An 18,949-nucleotide genomic window follows, 5' to 3' on the forward strand; every position below is an offset into this window, starting at 1 on the left:
CCGGGGACAGGGTTTCGGGACGTGCCAGCCACCGCATTGCCCGCACAGACGAGGCAGCACGCGTGCATGCAGGCGTACACGCGTGTGCTGGGGGAGGGAGGGGATAGGGAAGGAGGGGAAAAACCAATGGGGTAAAAACCCAGAAGCGCAAGAAGAAGGGCAGGGAACGTTTTGCTCGAGTTAACAAAGTTTTCTGACTGGGACCTCTGAAAGTTTTGGGACTAAGGTGAAGCTTCTGGCTGGCGTGGTGGACAGCCAGCTGCCACAGCTTCATTTTTCACCTCCTGAAACTATAGGTATGTCTATATTGTCCATGCGTATTTTCCAGGCTACTGGAAGATGACCCTAAAACCCAAAGTCGCCATCCCTTCCCTGTCAGATGCTGCTGCCCCCAGAGGCGCCCAGGAATCACCGCCGATAACCATGTGCGCGCCTGACATTTGGGACAGCTTGGCAGCTGCCCCGCGCCGGCAAGATGAAGGCTTCCAGCTCATTTCTTCTAGTGATTTATTGAAGACGACTGTTCTTTTCAGGAACCATGACTTAAAAACCTGTGATTTATGAAAACTCCATATGTGCTCTTGCTCTCATTGCCCACGGATCGCTTCCAGCAGGGTTTCCCCGCCGCTGGCTGCCGTCCCCGGCGCCGCAGGAGAGCTGCACGCTGCTGGCAGCGCGAGAGCCGCCCCGGGGAGGAACCGGGACCGGGGGCGCACGTGGAGCCGCGGCTTACAGCCGTCCATTTACCGTGCTCACCAAGCAACAGCATCTAAATTTAGTTCTCCGTCTAATACCCTCTTTGGAGGAAGTGTCAATTTTCCACCGGCTGCAGGTTGCCAGCGGGCTGACTGCTCGCTGGGTGACTGACCGCAATTACCTGAGCCCCCAGCACCAGCACTCCACGTTCTGTCGTGTCCCATCTACAGCCCTCCGGTAAGAGGGGTTTGTTGGTGCAGTTGCTTACGTATCACCAAAAAATCAGAGGTGCAATGAGAACCCACCTCAGCGCTCTGAGGAACACCCTCCCTGCAAACAGAGAAGCTTTGACAGCAAGATGCAGACAGGGATTTCTGCGGAGTAGCTTATTTCTGTGTTGTGTGTGCTACGGGGGGAGCTCCCTCTCTGCTCACCCCTCCCAAAATGCAGTCATGAGGAGAACAGCATTGCTGTTGCTAATGCTCATAATTTCAGCATCTTACCGTATTTTTCCCCTCAGTCCCAGCACCCAGAGCAAAACCTAGCGAAAACCCCTGCCTCAGAAAGAGAAGTTAATTTCGAGTCTGCATACCTGAGGAGAAGGAAAAGAGACTCAAGCCCACCAAAGAGAAACCCAAAGGGCACAGACAAGCACATGATTTAGTCAGTGAATCCTGCTAGCTCGTGGTTTTTGGGCTTGCTCGTCTTTCAGAGGCGCAGGCAAGGCTGGCCATGCTGCAACAGCAGGGTCGCAGCTGCAGAGGACATCGCACCTCTCGGCAGCTCCACGGCAGATCGGCCAGGCTGGCAGCACCCTCGCGCTGCTGCGAGAGGACGTTCCATTAGTGTTAGGTTAATGGCTGGACTTGATGATCACAGAACCATGGAGTGCTTTGGGTGGGCAGGGCCCTTCAGAGCCCCCCCAGCCCAGCCCCTGCAGTGCCAGGGACAGCTTTAACCAGCCCAGGGTGCTCAGAGCCCCGTCCAGCCTGGCCTGGGATGGTTCTGGGGATGGGGCCTCCACCGCCTCTCTGGGCAACCCCTTCCAGTGCCTCACCGCCCTCAGTGTAAAAAATGATCTGAAAGGTCTTTTCCAACCTAAACGATTCTATGATTCTATGATTAAGAGGTGGGACCAAGCTGCCAGTGCCTGCCGACAGGAGCGGAGCCGAGGTGGGCAGCCATTGCAGCCCCAGCTGGGGCACCAACCCTTCAATCCATTTTAGCTTCCCAAGATAACCAGGCTGGAAGTTCTCCGTGCAACGCTGAATCCTAAAATGCCTGCAGGTGCATCCGCATAGAAAGCGGCTTTACCCGAACCTGCTCTACCCAGCGTTCAGCCCAAGAGCAGGCCATGGGGCTGGAGCTGCCGACCCCAGCGTGAGCCTCCGCAGCAGCGCCCGGCACGGGGGTCCGCAGCAGCGCCCGGCACGGGGGTCCGCAGCAGCGCCCGGCACGGGGGTCTGCAGCAGCTCCCAGCACAGGGGTCCGCAGCAGCTCCCGGCACGGGGGTCCGCAGCCCTGCCGGGACGCCGGCCCCTGCCCACCCGTGGGAGCCCCGGCAGCCGCCGGCCGGGGTGCCTGGCCCGTGGCCGCGGCGAGGGGCAGGTCCAGGGAGCTGGGCTGGCGGGTCAGCAGCTCACCCGCGGGCACCCCGGCCACCGGCTTCCAGCAAAGCCTCTCGCAGCCCCGGGAGCGCAGCCCTGCGCGGGGGCAGCCGGGGCGGGGGGGCCCTGGGCACCGGGACGGGCAGCTCTCCCCGCAGGATGGTCCGTCAGCTGCCGAAACGCTAAATAACCGAGGCATGCGCACCATCGCTAGTCCCACTGCTGGTGCCTCCAGCCTCAGACGTTTTCCTCTTAAACCTCCCAGGACTATGGGACTGCCCTAGCTCCCAGGTAACGCTGTAACGCTGCCTTCTTCAGGAAAGCTTTATAGCCCTCACACATATGAAATAAAATCTCGACATCTAAAACGAGGCAAGGCTCCAAGCCCACCTGACAAAGAAGCAAAAACACTTTTTTATTTTTAAATTCTGGGGAGGCTCATCGGTGCCTGGCGAATGTTTGAGGTTGGTGATCCTGGCTCTTCTTAATGGCCCTTTACTGCTCTTAAAAAAAAAAAAAGATCACTTTGTTTTTCCACAGTGGTCAAAGTTAGAACATTTTCTTCAGTGCAAAACTGTTTAACAAATGTTTTAATTAAGGAGATTCCTGTCATTGTTTAGGCTAGGGTTAGGTTTTAAGAGACAAGGTTTATTTGCTTTTATTTTTAAGTTACTTCGAAGAAACGAATTTTGTGCCCCTTTAAAAGAGTGCAAACTGAGAGCAGGGTTTGGTGATGTGGGTCTGAAAAAGCTCCTGCAACCGTGCCCCAGTGTCAGCTGCCTGCTTGGGAGCACAGACGAACGTCAGCCCCACCGCGCCGGGGGCTTTGGCCGCAGAGCGGTTCCCGGGTCGGTTCCTGCAGGACAGAGCGGCCACGGGGCTGCGCAGGAGCGCGTGTCCCATTAGCACAATGATATCTAAAACGGAACTCACAAAATTCATGATTGCAGAATAGGTTGACTCTGTTCAGCACTCACTCCCGCTGCTAGCAGCATGGCTAATTTTAAAAAGCCAAAGCTGCAAATGCCTGGCAGTATCGCTCCCATGGAGAGGACGGCAAATGCAGACCCAAAGCACCCCCATCCCCTGGCATTTACCGTTTCCTCCTCCTCCTCAGCCCTGTCACCTCGTTAACTCACCACGTGGCAGCAGGATTAGCAAATCTTTAAACTCAGTTTCAGGGAAATCATTATAAATAACTTCCTGGTGACGTTCTTTTTAACCGGGTGAAAAAAAAAAATGCTGGCAATGCTGTTTCCGCATGGGACCAACAGCTGCAGTCTGGGAGCTGCGGCCACGCAGGACCCGCATGGAGGGTCAGCTCCTCGGGGCCATGGCTGCATCCCAGTTTGCCACATTTTGGCAGTCGGGGCGGTTTGTTCAGGGAGGAAGGGACCGGGAGGAGATGGACCAGGCTTTGGGAGGGAAGCAGCACGCTTCAATGCAGTTCGGAAATTTCCATTACAGTTCAAGTAAACAGCATAGGTGCAGCACTTGCTACGAAGGCAGCGAGCAGCGTTACTGGTGCCGACAGCACTGATTTCCCACGGTCGGGACATTTCTGGTCTCCTCTGTGCCATTTGACCTGGGCAAGGCAGCGTTCAGCCGGAGAGCTGCTGCGATAACCTGTGCGCAGCTCCCCATTTACTGGCTGATTTGAAGGGTGATTTCCATTTTCTAACTCCAGTTTCTCTCACCCCCTGCATTTTTCTCCTTTTAACTTTTTCTCCATCATCCTTTCACTGCACAGATTTCATTTTGAGGCAGTTTGCCCCCATCTCGCCAGCCAGCGCTGGCCACCACCTCCTGCAGCCGGCTCCCACCGCCGGCACCTCCATGTCCCTCCCTGCTCCATCCCGGCATCGCTCCTCGGGCTCTTTGTCCATGGACATCGGCCAGCATGCCCGTGGAGAGGAGGAGTTCGCATGCAGCGGAGCTCCTCGTGCTGTTGCTTCTGCGGGCAATCAGTCAACGTGTGCAGCAGCCACCGGAGCCCTCGCCTGCATCCCAGCCCTGCAGCCATCCCCACGCCAGCCACCCGCAGAAGCACAAATGGCCTTTTGCAGTCTTACTCCCGCTGAGGACTTAAAAAACTAAAAGCACCTTGAATCACACCGAGAGTGGCAGATCGGAACGAAAGTGCCGCCCAAGCCTCTCCCATTGCTAGTATTTAGGGCATCTTTACAGATGCCAGGGCTCTGCACGCCACTCAGCTTCCATTCATGAGAACCACACATAAATCCTCATGGAAATAACCTACCGCACCCGGGCAGGGACCGACCCAAACTCTAAGAAGAGGAGAGGGCACAGGGCTTTATTAATGTGATCAGCATAGCGCATCCCTCCTGCTTCTGGAATATCAGCAGTAAATATGCGCAAGGTTACGCTGGCTGGCGTAATTAGGAGTTGATCGAGGAGTGATTTATTCCTACCGTGAGTAAATAAGGTCATTGCTTTGTAGGAAGCAACAGACAATTCCTTTTTCCTTTTCCGTCATCTTGGCTAACTGAATCACAGCTCACAATCAGGCTGTCTGAGGGGCGAGGTTGTTAGATTAACTCGGCAGAGGAGACGAGGAACTTAATTTGTTGGGTGTCCCGCTGGGACCAATGCTGGCCAAAGACGGGGCACTCCCACAACAGCAGCCACACAGGCATCCCATTAAAATCCCGGGTGTGCAGCAGCTGCGGGGGTTTGGTGCCCTGGGGCCCGGCCAGTCGATCCCCAGGGCACTCGCAGGGTATCCTCGCCTGGGCTCCGCTTGCCCTTCAGCAGAAAGCTGCAGCTCCTGCAGCGAGGGGTTTGACGCGGGGCACGCTGGCCACGGCCTGCCGGAGGGGTCCCGCGGGGGCACTCGGACCCTGTGCACATTTTAGGGGTTTGCTGTAAATACAGGTGTGGGACGAATCCCTGAGCTGGGAGGCTTCCCCGTGTGTCGTGGACAGAGCAGAGGATGCCTCGGAGCGCCTTGGCGAGGCACCGCCACCGAACGCCCCTGCGGCACAGGGGTGCCAAGCCGGCACCGGCGGGCAGGCTGCGGAGGAGCTCTGCCCACCCCTCCTGCGCTCGGCCAGGGACCGGTGACGTGTCTTGGAGTTAGTGCTGCAAAGGAACCTGGCGCACGGCTGCAGGGCTTGGGGCGCGTTCATCTGCAGGCCTCGCTCTGCAGCACTGCCTGCGTTGCAAATCAGAGCTGCACGTTGCTGAAGGTATGGAGGAACAGAATCCAAGCAATTTCTGAGTTTGGCCTCCGTCTCTAATGGCTTTACATTTATGCAAACTAGAAAAGCAAAGGCACCATCACTGCCCGGGGAGCAAGGCAGCTCTTGGCACAGCCAGCCTGGCTCACCCACCACAGAGGGTGAATTTCCATCAACTTCTGAAGGGCTCTTCTGAGGAGGTTGGGCCTGAGAACTTGATTTATTTCAAAAGGTCTTCAGTATTTTGCTGTTCTGCCTTCAAGTCTGCCGTCTCTGTTACATAAGAAGCCTTGAACATATTACAAATAGCTGCCCAATAAATATAATTACCAGCAGCTAAGGAACAACAAACCAACAGTAGTACCGCGGATCCTGGCCTGGGCTTGTATGTCCAACACGGCAAGGCGAAAGGCTCCCTGGATCACACCACTGTCTCCCAGCCTGAGAAAAACGCAGCGAAGACGCCTCCCACCATCCATGGGCTGCTGCATCCGCACTGCGTCAGGCACAGAGAAATCCGTAAGCTCCGTGAAAAGACAAAGCAGAGCTGCTCCCCTGGCCACACGCTGAATTTCGGTCCCACGGGGTTCGGAGCTCAACGTCGCCATGAAAAGCATAAACCCAGCATCCTGCCAGCCTCTGCCCAGGGCCGCTGCGCAGTGCCGCGTGCTGCCGGATCGCCTGCTGAGCCCTGCCTGCCTCCTCGCACCGCCGCCTGCCGCAAGGCACCGGCCAGGCTCCGCACCTGAAAAGCCCAAGATAAGAACGGGAGCAGAGAACGCTCCTGGGGCAGCTTTCAGGACTCCCTACTTTTCAGTCTCCTCCCAGGAGAAACGCAGAGTCTTTCCCCTGCCCCTCAGCCGCTCCATCCCCCTTTTTCCTCCCCTTCGCCTGCCAGGATCTCCTCTCAGGACGCTCAGCGCCTGCAGGGAGGCACCGGGCAAAGCGGCAGCTGCTGCAAACCCACCGGTCCGGCAAAGCCAGCCCGGCTCCTGCCAGCGTGCAGCCGCCGGCCGTGGCGGGGTCGGCTCTTGCTGCTCTCTTCCCCGCAGCGGTGCCTGGGGGCACAGGGCTGGTCTGCTCCTCCATCGCCTCCCAAATCTCGCTGCCGTCAGACTTGTGCTGCTGATGCTCCGGCAGCAAATGAGCGAAGCCAGAAAAGGGTGGCATCACCCAGGCACCGCGAGACCGATTCCCAGTGTGCCGCCTGGGAAGGCTGGTGAGAACAGGGCACATAGAAAAGCCCCGAGGGAAGTCACCATGAGGCCAGCTTTGCCTTTATGTTACAGATGTCAAACCCAAAATGTCAAACTCCCCTGCAACACCATGGTGCAGGGGCTTCCTTGGGGAGTGCCTGCCTGCAGCATGGGGCTGCGCCGGCTCTGCAGCTGGACCCGGCTGGAGCATTGGAGCTACCCAGTCTGGAATGCTCTGCCTAAGATAACTGCAAATAACAGCGACAAAGTTAATGCTGGTGCTTGCAATTAAGTTAGCAAGACCTAATAAATGCAATTAAAAAGCCAAAACAAAATGCTTGAAATCCTAAATTTCTAGTAGATAAACAATTCATTTATCTCCTTTAAGTAGATGATCTGAATTACTGGAATAACAGGCTCCCTATGTTTGTCTGGCTTTTAAGTTCTGCTGCAAAAAAATGTTTATTGACATAAGTGGCAATTTCTTCTTTAAGCATTTCTGCAGCAGTGCATTAGTGATTTGATTACTCAGTGCTGTATTTTAAGTCAGTTGAGTGAGATGAGTGGTAAGTTGCTACAGTAGACATTAACATAATTTTTGCAAGACTGCAGAATTGCTTTTGAATCTCATAGGGACAAGTAATTAATTAAGAGATGCCTTACAAAGTTTGGCAGCGCTTTGCCATAGGTGTGAGCATAACACAGCCCCACCAAAGCTGCTTTGGGCTCTGGTAACAGGAGCAGAGGCTCGGAGCTGCGCTCCCTGCGAGTGCCGTGCCGAGGTGTCGTGCCCAGGTGCTGTGCCAGCATGGGCGTGGAGGGCACGGCCGGGACCTTCGCTGGCACTGCAGACAACGCTCCTTCCAGCCCCAATAACGGATGTGAGCGTTAAGAACATATTTTCTAGACAGGAAAACACCACAATTGGACAGGAATGTATTTCTTATTTTGTTCCTGCTGCACGACCTCACTTCTCTTTATTTTCAGTTTCTCCAGACCATTCTGCACCTTCGGTTACCGTCGGTCAGCAGCCCTTCCCCTGGCTGGTACAGTCAGCTGCTTAACTTTTCAGCTCGTATTTTGTCCCCGCGAAGCTGCGTCACTTCCTCGCTGGGCTCTCCTCCATCCATCAGCCATTACGGTTTTTCCCCGTAACACAGAAGAGGGGGTGGCAGGGTTGGAGAAGGGGGATGCGGTCATACGTCGGCTGCCCTGCAAGCCCTGCCCGGGAGCGCTTCCCAGCAGCACCTTCCAGGTCCAACTTCAGCCAAGACCGTCAGGAACAGAAGCCTGGGTGGCCTATTTCAGGGTGAAACATGTCTGGATTTTTCTTCTGCAGCAGATACATAGTGCTTCTAAAATGAATTATTATTGTACCCATAAATTCCCAAAGGATGGAAATCCTGACTTCTGGCCATGGCCACTCGTTCCCTCACGCAGAGAATTACAGATCCCATTTTGCAGCGACAGATGATGTGTCGGGCAGCACTGGTAAACAACAATTTTGTCTGCTGACTTGTAGCAAAGGGAAAAACCCAAAGCCCCGCACAAAAAATGCTTTTCTAAACAGAATGCTTTTCCACGCTTCCCAGAGAGACATCAGTGGCTCATAATAAAGGAAACACTAGTGACACTACCCAAAAAAGAGCATCCATCGCTGTTGTGCAAGCAACTGATCCTAACTAGCTGATCATAACTAATCCCCAGTATCTGTAATGGGAGGGGGAAAAAAACCATTAATTACAGCTGATAATTAACATCTGTGATGGGAAGAACTGTTTAACCTTGACAATTTAGGCACAAAGCTGCCCCTGGTGAGAGCAGCAGCAGGACCCTATCACAGACCCTTCCAAGAAGGTGGGGTTGGGACCAGGCATAGCAAACAGCACAGATAACAACATTATCAAACAGGTTTAATTAAGCCAAGCAAGCATTAGCTTTCCTCCAAAGCCTTCTGCAGTCTGTACAAAAGAGAAGATACCAATTTGCGTGTCAGCAAGCTGCTGGTTTTCTCCGCTTTACGTGTTCAGCATCACGCAGCAGCTCTGCGGCCCGTGGCCCGAGCAGGCACGGACCTTGCGCACGGCAGGACAGCTGTCCCCTCACAGGGACCGTGGGGGGTCCCGTGTCTCACCGCCCCTCTCTACTGCGCTACACGGCCAAATTTAGCTCCTTTGGAAAATTCTGCGCTGATTCTGCCTGGCACAGCAGTCTGATGCAGAGCCAGCCGAAGTTTGCAGACAGAGCAGAGGAGGGTCTGAGTCAGGCTTTGCCATCTGACAAACAGCCTTCTCTCGCGGGAAGTCGCGTTGTCTCAAGTCTCTGAACGTAACAAAGCTCGTGCAGCCTGGCACCGAACCCAGACTTTTCCCGGCCGCGCGGCTATCCCCCAGCGAGAGACCCCGTTCCCACCTGCGGCTGGGGTGGCCTGATGGCTCGGTGCGCCACTCCCTGGCATTGCCCTCGGGGGACGGCACCCCCGCCAGCCCCCCAAGCAGCTTCACCACGCAGTGCTCCACCTGATAGATAACCTGTTCTCCATCCCATCCTGCGTGCAAACGCCCCCCCTTCCCCAGCCCCATCCAGCTCCCGAAGTCGGGCGGGGGGCTGTGCCATCACCCGCCGGCTCGAGATGTGCTCCCGCCAAACCCCGTCTCACTGCCTCGGGGGGCTGCAGGAGCGGTCAGCACGCTCCCCACCACCCCGCGGCACCCGTGCCCAGCAGGGACCACTGCGGGGGCACAGCCAGACGTGGAGATGGACACGTCTCACGCCAGCCCGGCCACCGCTCTGAGCTCTGCACCACCGGACCGGGGACAGGCAGCGGAGGGGCAATTCCTGTGCCGGCCCCCGTCCACGCGGCGCTGCCGCAGGGTCTGCCCGCAGGCTGCCGACACACCAACCGGCACTGAGCAAACGCCCCGCTTTTCCTGACAGCCTTTGTCCTGCCAGGATCATCCGAGACCAGGTGTTTGCTGCAGAAGGCTTTCAGGTTAATCTGGACCGCTGGGGCCACCCCAACACCCGTCCTTGTCATCCCCAGCATCGCCCTGCTCTAAGGCGCAGAAAAGCCGCTGGCACATGGCACGCGCCGCGTACTTGGACCTTGCTCGGCACGTGCCCGACCTGCAAACCCCACCGCACGCCCCTGCAGCCGGTGCCTGGGGTGCATTACGGGGGGGACAAACCGAACTGGAGGGAAAGGCAGCGTCAGAGAAGATGAAACAGAAAAGCTGGCGTTGCAAATTCGAGTCCCTGTGAGAAGAGGTTTGTAGACGGAGGCTGTGGAGCTTTCTTCCCACTGGGTATCAGTTTTAAGGGTGAAGTTGCATTAGTGTAGCTTTTACAGCCATTTGTAAGTCACTCCAGGGGCTGTATTATACTGAACAATCTTTTTTTTTTTAATTTAAAAGATTTTTTCAGAAAGAGGTCATAGATAGAAAGGTGAAACAGATGTTTCCAAAGGCAATTCCTGTCCAGGCCCCTACTGCTATTTCTTGAAATTGCTGCAATTATCATACCAAGAAGTGTTTCATATGTCAGGGACAAACCACCAGGCAGCATTTATTAGCAGCTGACAACGTCTAGGAAGAAAAAATTACCTGTATATTACAATAAACTTCATTAGTTCAAGCCACAGTGGAAACTGCCGCTTGGGAAACTGCCGACACTATTTTTGGTGCGCACGCCAGCCATAATAAAAAGGAAGATAAAAAGCATTATACTAACAGGAACACCTCTGCTCCCCCAGGAAATGCCTCCCACTGCCCAAAAAGCTCGCACGGGGAGGAGACCCTGGCACAGCTCCGGCTGCCGGTGGCCCTCATCCCCCCAACACCCATGGGTGCGGGACGGGGCCGTCACCCTCCGCAGCACGACACATGCGTCGGGAACCAGCCGGGCTCCAGGGCAGGGGGCTGGGGGGAAACCCGGGAGGGTCCCTGGGACGCCAGTGAAACCCCGGCTGAAGAAGGACCTGCTGACACGATGCGTATGGCAACAACCTCTCTGACACGATGTGTATGGCAACAACCTCTTCTTACAAAGTCCCTCACATGAACCTATTGAGCAACTTCGGTTAGAAACCGGCCAAGAGACAAGAAAGACTTAAAGGAATAATTGTCCAATTTTAATGCAGCAAAAGGTTAATAATGGAAGTGCAGTACTTATTGAAATACTGGTATCAGAGGAAACAAAGCCAATAAAATGATTCTCAAATTGGTTTAGTGTCGTGGAACCCCAAATCACAAGTTATTTTGTTGAAAAGTCAGCTTTTAGGAAACAGAACAAACACTCCCATGGCTAAAAGCAGCAATCTTTGCACAAAACAACTCACTGCTCCTTGCACTCTGGACTGTAAGTTAGCCATGTAAATTATCAACCTCCTTGGTAGCCGGGCCACTTCATAACCATCCTTAAGAGCATTTTTGCATTCTCCTTCAGAACCAGATGGATGCAGACTCAAAAGCTCTTCGGTTCGACATGGGATGACTTTTGGCAGCACGGCCCCGCTGCAGCGTCCCGTGGCAGCGCGCGCGGTGGCAGGGCCCCTCACGGAGCGCTCCACGGACGGCAGAGCGCGTGGTCCTGCGGTTCGGCAGCTGCTCATGGGCATCGCCCTGCGGCAGCCCAGCTCTGGCGATGGAAACCCGGTGGTGCTGCCACGCTGTGCCAGGGACCCACAGGGACGCGTTCCCGGCCAGGGACCTTTCAGGTTTTTTGGGTTCGCGATGCCTTTGCCTTTTCCAGTGGAAACAGGCATTTCGCAGAGAACACGTATGATCTCGCTTTCTCAGTCACCTTTTGAGTGACTTCAGAAGAAAACAACATCTGTGGAGTAAAAGCTGAAAACCACTGAATTCCCCCAAACCCCACTTTTGTGCTCCCCCATTACAGACTTTAACACTTAATGTTGCTAATACAGCCCTCTTCTCCCCAGCTCCCTCTCGCTAGGGCCACTACCCCAACTACATCTGAGCACCCTGCTCTGGTTAAAGCTGCCCCTGCTCACTGCAGGGGTTGGGCTGGGTGGGCTCTAAAGGTCCCTTCCAACCCAAAGCATTCTATGATTCTATTCTATGATTCTACATAATCCATCCAATTCAATACATACTTACACTGAGTTATTCCTGAATTTAAAAGCATCTTCAGATAACTGAAATTCACACATGCATTTAACTCGAGAAAGTAGCACAGGCTCTCCAGTTTGTCTTTATGTTTTAAGATACGCTCGGGAGAGCGGCACACACCTACACAAGCGGCTCTGAGCCTCCGCACGCTCGCACCCTCCCCTGCTAGGGAAAGAGACCCAAATTCTAAAATTATCCACTCAAAACAAGCATTTTCTCAGCCCATTTTGTATTAGCAGTCACCAAGTAATTTACAGCAGATCTAAGATTAGCTAATGAAGCACAGTGACTCATCAGCCAAGCCTCCATGCCGCTGGGAAAATTCAATTTTTCTTTAGCAACAGAGCTCGAGTTGTGGAAATTATAAATACATACGGTTTGGAGAGGCTACAGTAACATGAGGATTCTTATTTAAAACTCATTGATACCGGTATTTGTGCCTACGATGCTCTTGTACTAACTGTATCGCTGATCACTTGCAATAGCGCAGGATCGTGTCTGGGACTTTCTGCGGCAAAGCCACAGCGCCAAGCCGGAGAGGGTCCGGCCGAGCAGGAGCACGCAGTGACAACACACCAACCAGGAAAGCCTGATTTCAAACCGCTCATTAGCTCACACCCATAAGCAAATGAAAACCATACAGAATCATTACAGGCTTCTGCAAACGACGTTGTTGAGCAAAATGATGGGGTGGAGGAAAGTCATAAACAGAATCAAAGCAGAAAGGATCCCCATCCCCACCCCCACCCCAGCAGTAAGACGCAGAACAAGACCAAACCTCAATCCCGGAGCAAACATGTGCTCCGGAGCCAGGTCCCCTGCGCTTGCATGGGGCTGCAGGGCTGGGACCCCCACCACCCCGGCCCCTCCGCTCTCCTCCCGAGCCCCCGCTGCTGCCCAGCCCCAGCCTCTGCCCCGGCACCAGGGCCACCAGCACCTTTCTGCAGCCATTACCCGTGGGCTGAGTGACCCGGCGTTACTGTCCCCAGCCTGGCTTTCATAGAATCACAGAATGCTTTGGGTGGGCAGGGCCCTTCAGAGCCCCCCCAGCCCAGCCCCTGCAGTGCCAGGGACAGCTTTAACCAGCCCAGGGTGCTCAGAGCCCCGGCCAGCCTGGCCTGGGATGGTTCTGGGGATGGGGCCTCCACCGCCTCTCTGGGCAACCCCTTCCAGTGCCTCACCGCCCTCACTGTAAAACATTTCTTCCTTATGTCCAGTCTAAATCTGTTCTTCTGTAGTTTAAACCCATCACTCCCTGTCCTGTCCCAACAGGCCTTGCTAAAAGCTTGCCCCCCCCTTCCTGCAGCCCCTGTCAGCGCTGCCAGGCCGCACTCAGGCCTCCCCGCAGCCCCCTCCTCTCCAGGCTGAGCACCCCCAGCCCCCCCAGCCTGGCCCCGCAGCAGAGGGGCTCCGGCCCTCGGGGCATTTCTGTGGCCTCCCCTGGCCCCGCTCCAGCAGCTCCGTGTCCTGTGCTGAGGCCCAGAGCTGGGCGCAGGGCTGCAGAGGGGGTCTGCCCAGAGCGGGGCAGAGGGGCAGAACCCCCTCCCTCGACCTGCTGGGTTTGCCGGCACAGCTCGGCCCATCCCAGCCGTCACCCACAGCGGGGGCCGCTCGGACCAGGCCCCTCGGTGCGCGGGGCGAGGCTGCCGCAGCCGGTGGCTGTGCCTGCTGCACCCCTGCCCCGCGTGCCCCAGCGCCTTCGTGTTCGCCGGCTCCCCCGCCTCGCCGGGCCAGGCTGCCGACGGCCCCTCAGAGCAGTTTGCTCCCCTCCCCGCCAAACGGGCAGCACCAGCATGCGGGAAAGGTGCTGCATTTCAGCGGATTTGGCCCCAAATCGTTTCCGCGCTCAAGGCTGGGCAATGGGAAGCCCGCCGGCGATGGGGGGCTGCGCCCCGAGCAGCAGCCCCAGCCCCCGGCACGGCAGGGCCCCACCTCTCCTCCAAAACCGGACCCCCTGCGCCCCTCGGGGCCAGCGCTTTGCCCTCACACACCCTTAGCGTAACACCACCGACACTGAGGATTTTCGGTGAAGAACATCAGCACCCCTCCTTCCCTCCCCCCAAGCCCGTCGGCGGGGGTTTGCTTCGTACTCAGTTCAGCTGCGCTGAAGATTTTCTATTTCCACTATATTCTGTTTCAAGCCACATTAGGCTTTGGTTACCAAAGCCAAATGCTTCAGGTTTTGGTGTCTAATGAAAAACAGCTTACAATTTATGTGTTTTTCCTGAGAAATTAGTTTTAAAAACAACTTGCCCAACTTTGTGTTTTATAATATGCACTTCAAAAAAAAAAAAAATTGAGTTTAGGGGAAAGAAAATATTTTCCATACAAGAGAGACATTTGATTGGATTAAAGCAAGCTTCCCTTTTAATTAGGCTTGCTGGAGCACAGCTGGAGAGCCAGGCACCCGTGCCTAATTCTCGGAGATGCCCGTCGGCTCGGACGGCCCCGTTGCCTGCGCTCAGGCTGGTCCCTCGGGCACAGACCCCCGCTCAGGCTGCGAGCCCCTCAGCAGAGCTCGGCTTTCCCTGCCCGGCCCCACAGCCCAGCGGATGGGGCGGGACACCTGGGAAGCATCCGAATGGAGAACGGAGCACAGAAAAGCGTGAAACTGGGAGAGAGACAAAAGGAGAAGCTTTAGGAAAACATCACGGATGCTATTTAGACAGAAGCAGGTGCTGCGATGTTCTGCCACCAGCATCCCAGGCCAGTCCCCTTTATCCCTGCTATCACCAGCACAAGTGCTCAGCAGGGATTTGTGTTCGCACGGGGCCGCAGCGAGCATGGCAGGACCTGCGGAGCAAGGGTCCCGAGGCGAGCCTGGGCCGGGAAGGCAGCCCCACTGCCCAGCGACACCCCCGCGCACCCCGCAAAAGCGGAGCGGATGCGGCCCCGCTCCCGCCATCAGCCGGCACGGCACAGCCCCGCGGGAGCAGCCTTCCCCGCTGCCCAGCGCCGGCGAAAGCCGTTCTGCCGGAGACGCTGCCAGGGCAGCCGGTACGACAGCTCTGCTCGCCCTTATCGGCGTGGCATAGGCAGCCCGCTAACTATCAGCCACAATAAAGCAACCGGCAAAAATCTCAGCTACGCCTTAGGATGCCTGATGGAATCAAAACCATGTGGCTTTTTTATTCTGCAAGCCACTCGGATGGCTTTATTAGCACAGAACAAAAGGTTATTTAACTAGCACATCATTAAGTGCCACAATTCCAACATCAGCTCAGCAAAATATCCTTCCCCTCAGCTAAAGCCAGCCTGCAAGGGACCCGGCCCTTGGGGCAGCACGGTGCGCACCACTGCCGCTCCGGAGCATGGCCAGGGCACCTCCGTCTGCCCGGTGCCGCTCCTCACGGCATGCCTGGCGCAGGGGCACCCGCCCGGCCGTAGAGCTGTGCTACCAGGGGGATGGAGACTGCGGCCCCCTGCTCGCCCCCTCGCCCTGAGGGAAACCACCCTAAACTGCCTAAACTATCGCTGGGTTCCCCCGCGGGCCCTGCAGCAGCCACCTGCCCTCCCGGCAGCTCTTCGGAGTCAGCCGACAGCTCACAAAGCAACAGAAACTATTAAGTTAAACCACCTACACAGCTGGTTCCTTTTAATAAATTTAGCTGGTTCCTTTTAATAAATTTAGCAAGTCAGAAGAAAAGACAGGATGCAAAAATTTGGGAAGAAATCATGTTTTTGAACAGAAATAACCAGACTCCCTCTCCAGTTGCAGAAAATGCTATTTCCCCGTGGGAAGGTACGAGTGCCAGCAGGCAGCGCCCGCCCGGGGCAGCCCGGGTACAGCGGGGTACTGTGGGGGCTTTCGGGACCGAAAACCTGCTCAAGGCATGTCAGACACGAGGCCAAGTGAAAGGAACGTGGATTATGCACACAGAATTTAATCTATAGATTCAGAATACTAGCAAAGTACCTTATTACAAGAAATACTGATAGGTTTAGCATGGGTTTGAATAATGTCAGGATAAAATACCGACACCACCCCCTCCCCACTGAAAACCATACTCAGATTCTGCAGGGCTTGCATTTAGGAAATCAGCTGTGTGAGCTGAAGCACAGCGGCAGGGTTCGGGAGGAAACCTCCAAAACCACAGTGCGGAGCAGTGGAGACTGTAATGAGCCTTTAGTGTAACAAGAATTGAAATGGACTGAAAAAGGCCCACCATTTCCTAAAGCCATGCACTAGTTTTAAAAGTATAAGGAGGGAAACCTTAAAAATTGAACAAAAAGTGAAATTTCACAGCACATAGGAATCTGTTAATGACGTTCAATGGGCAGCACAGAACCTATTACAGAGAATACCAAATACCACTTACTATTCCTGAACGTTGCCATTTAGGTTTTAACCCAATTGAGCTTTTCCTCTGACAGAATAAAAGACTAAAGTAAACCATTCAAACTTCACATTATTAAAAATGACATTTAGAAACTTCCACATTAGCTTTTTAAAATCAGTTAAGAGATGAAACATCACTGTGCTCTCGGATTATGCTTTTACATTTGCCGAGAAATTATTTTCATTTATCTGTGTAATGGCTGAGGCAAAAAAAGCAACTTGCTACAAGATTTTTGCTTCAAGCCTTGCCAAAACTGAAGAATCATCTTTTCACTGGGGTGAAGTGAGCCAGCTTCTTCAGCTCCCATACGCAGGCCCGAGGTTGTGCTTGCTGCTGGGGTACTGTGTAAGGCTGGTGTTTAAACCCGCCTCTGGCACTGAGCCACTGATTCAAAGCAGGACCCCAATCCACTCACGTGCCTCCTAAGCGCTATTTTCTCTGTTACCCGGATTTTACTGCAGCTCCCTGTAGCGGTTCTTAGTAAAGTGGCAAGAATCTGGTGACTCACCTGCCGTGCTTAAATTCCACTCGTCTGCTTCATTCTTTAAGCTGGCGTTAAGACAGACACAGGCGTGTCAGGCCACCTGGCATCACAAGGGTAAAAGACAAAAAAAGAAGTAGCAGCACATGCAACCTCCCAGTCCTCTTTGGAGGAGGGTCCCCTCCCAGCCCTCCCAGCAGAAAAGGGCAGCAAACCAGTTCTTCTAACCTTCGGACTGCTGACGCAGGACCGGCGAGGGCTAACGCTGACATTTTTCTCTTCACCTCTGCATTGGCAAGGAGTCTCAGGCAGTAAAAGCCCATTGTTTGCTTTCTAAAGGGCCCAGCAATGTCAGGAATGTCACACATCCAGGTGTAAGGACAGCAGAAGCTGCGCCCGGGACTGGCGGGACACAGCAACCTGCAAGGGAAGACGGGGACGGTTTCTTGCAGGGATCCCAGGTACTGCTCCATCAGCACGGAGGAGCACAACCGCTGCTCTGAGGGCAGGAGATGACAGTGGCTATCAAGGCAGAGGCAGAAGGCAGACAGGTTTCCACTGTACGGTTAAACATCTGGCAGGGCATGTTTGTGCACCAGGGGTTTTACTGCAGAGCCAAATCGTCATGGGGAAAAACTCTCGGAACGTCCCCTCTTAAACAACTCCATCCTGGGGACCACATCCAGCGTTAGATGGGCGCTGGACTTGAGCTTACCTTCTCGATCCGTTTCATGTCCCAAGCCTGGAGAAAATCAGTGGCCCCAAGCGTGAGGTATCGTAATTCTCTTCACACCCAGCAGAGACTGAACACCTGGTCTTCAGGATATTTCTGCCTGTTCGCGGGACTTGAGTGACATCTGCTCACCTTCTCAGGAAAGCGGCCAGGACTCGCCTGTTGCTCTTGGCACCTCCTTCAACTGCAAAGCAGCCTTTCCATGCGCAGGCAGGAGCGGCCCTTCGCTAAGGGCGGGAGTAGACAAGTGCTTTTCCTGAGAACGTCGGGGACTGGGGGCTTGGTTATTTTTGTTTTGCCTTTTTTTTAATTTTATTTTTTAGATGAACAGAAGGCTGCTTGTAACTCCTTTCAGCTAACTGCTGTAATGCTACAGCCAAAAAGTTTGGCAGCGCTTTTGGCAAGGATTTTGTACAATAAAGAACTGTGTAAGCAGAAAACACAAAACCTACCTCACATAGCCATCAGCTAACCCTAGGCCTAGCTCGAGAAGATGCTAGAAAAAAACCCACAAAGAAACTCCTGAAGACGGACAGACAGGGGCTAAGAAAGGTGGAACTGTTTTCTCCATGAGTGGGAGCACTCACTGCACAAGGGCACCTTTGCCAGCCAAGCAGTCTGCTTTGGAGATGGGCAGAGCGGATGCCCAGGTAAACAGCTGCTTCATAAAGGCTTTACACAAGGTGCAGGAACACATTCCTTCGCTATATACTGCTGTCCTTCTTACGCTTATTTTTGGAAAACAGGAAGCTTATTGATTTGTTTGCAGAGGTGGCCAAAATCAGTCTGGGGAGACAGATGTCCTATTTCAGCATCGCATTTTAGTCTGCATGTTTTATACCACAGTCTTCCAACTGTTTTAAGGGAAAAATATTTGACTCATTGTATGCTCTTACTGAGACTCAGCAGAAGGGTTTTTTTGGTGTCGAACTCCTCTTGTTAAACTTTGTTGTTGTTAAACAGAAAAGGGAAGCTCTGACCTCTCTTGCTGACATTCAAAAGACCGCAATATGAACCAGCATGAACCAGGAAAACATGAGCTTCTGTGTTTTCTGATCCACTTGTTCTTCTAATTCGACAATAGTTCATCACAGTGTTTGCTGCAACAGACTAAGAGCAAACAGGAAGCAGAATCTGTGCAACGATCCTGTAGCTTGAAGGCAATCTTCTACAGGCAGACAACATTTTACCTAGCAGGGACAACTCTGAACTGTTTTCTTCAGCATCGGAAGCAACAGATTACCACAAATGAACGTTTCTAGACTGAGGGAATCCAAGGGAAAAAAGCTAGACTAATGCAAAACCAAAAAAATTAACTGATACGGTTTCAAAAGCTTGGCCACAGGTCACTTCAGTTTGTAAACCATTTGCACTCTAAATTTGGTACAAAAGCTGTAGGCTGTTTGTTTTCTGCTTTTTAAAAACTGCTAATAATTTCTGGTCATGTGCAAGGATGAAGATCCTTTCTATCCAACAACATGTGTTCAAGGGGCCTTAAATTACTCTCCTTGACTAGTATGAACACAAGTTAGTTCAAGACGTTAATCCGCTCTCCAGTCGGAGCCAT

This window comes from Pelecanus crispus, chromosome 10 (assembly GCF_030463565.1).
Source record: "Pelecanus crispus isolate bPelCri1 chromosome 10, bPelCri1.pri, whole genome shotgun sequence".
NCBI classification, from domain to species: Eukaryota; Metazoa; Chordata; class Aves; order Pelecaniformes; family Pelecanidae; genus Pelecanus; species Pelecanus crispus.